This window comes from Sphaerodactylus townsendi, linkage group LG07 (assembly GCF_021028975.2).
Source record: "Sphaerodactylus townsendi isolate TG3544 linkage group LG07, MPM_Stown_v2.3, whole genome shotgun sequence".
Classification (NCBI taxonomy): Eukaryota; Metazoa; Chordata; class Lepidosauria; order Squamata; family Sphaerodactylidae; genus Sphaerodactylus; species Sphaerodactylus townsendi.
The window spans coordinates 40,561,238-40,562,528 of record NC_059431.1 but is presented as its reverse complement, the minus strand read 5'-3'; the positions used below and the strand labels follow the sequence as shown (position 1 = coordinate 40,562,528).

Here is a 1,291-nt window from a genome sequence, read left to right as displayed (position 1 = left end):
ACGTGAGAATTTGCAGCAACAAGCTTTGCTTCCACTTTATTTCTGCTGTCTGAACTATTAACAAGACCGGAAGTTCACACATTGCTCCAGAGCCTTCTCACAGGAAACAAAAGAGAGAGAAAGGCAAAATTGTGTTATGCATATTTTATTCCATTGTTTTGTCATTAGATAAGTGAAACTACCAATTACAGGGCCATGAAGGGAAAGGATGGAATAGGAGATGGGTGGCAACCCTCTGTTTGCTGTGCATAGATTAGTCTTGACATTAAGTACTTAGGGGGCATTGCTTCTTGGCCTTTTGGCTAAGATCAAGTGTAGTATCAAGTACTTAGGGGGAGGTGAAGGAGAAAAAAATATATGCCATGCCACTACCAGGACCTTTATGTTTCTACCATGGTTGCCACCAAATCATGGACTGCAGGGTACCGCTATCAGAAATTGAATCTAACCCACAAGCAAGAAATACATGATGGTGACACTCTTCATCTACTCAGTGTAAAAACTGTTCCTCTTAGCAAAAGTTGCTTACCCAAAAAATGCTCCCCTTCCTACCATCTTCAACATTTGTTTATAAATTAAAAACCAAAATTATCTAATCTGCCTGCCAAATTCAGTTATTTTTGACATCTACACAAGAACATAAGAACATAAGAACTAGCCTGCTGGATCAGACCAGAGTCCATCTAGTCCAGCACTCTGCTACTCGCACGTGCTCACCAGGTGCCTTTGCGAGCTCACGTGCAGGATGTGAAAGCAATGGCCTTCTGCTGCTGCTGCTGCTCCTGAGCACCTGGTCTGTTGAGGCATTTGCAATCTCAGATCAAGGAGCATCAAGATTGGTAGCCATAGATCGACTTCGCCTCCATAAATCTGTCCAAGCCCCTTTTAAAGCTATCCAGGTTAGTGACCATCACCACCTCCTGTGGCAGCATATTCCAAACACCAATCACACGTTGCGTGAAGAAGTGTTTCCTTTTATTAGTCCTAATTCTTCCCCCCAGCATTTTCAATGAATGCCCCCTGGTTCTAGTATTGTGAGAAAGAGAGAAAAATTTCTCTCTGTCAACATTTTCTACCCCATGCATAATTTTATAGACTTCAATCATATCCCCCCTCAGACGTCTCCTCTCCAAACTAAAGACTCCCAAATGCTGCAGCCTCTCCTCATAAGGAAGGTGCTCCAATCCTTCAATCATCCTCGTTGCCCTTCTCTGCACTTTTTCTATCTCTTCAATATTATTTTTGAGATGTGACAACCAGAACTGAATACAGTATTCCAAGTGCAGTCGCA

At 42.6% G+C, this 1,291-nt stretch overlaps 1 pseudogene; it reads left to right on the top strand.

Moving 5' to 3' along the window:
• The first annotated feature begins 282 nt into the window (after positions 1 to 282).
• On the top strand, positions 283 to 383 carry LOC125437327 (annotated as a pseudogene).
• The last annotated feature ends 908 nt before the right edge of the window (positions 384 to 1,291 follow it).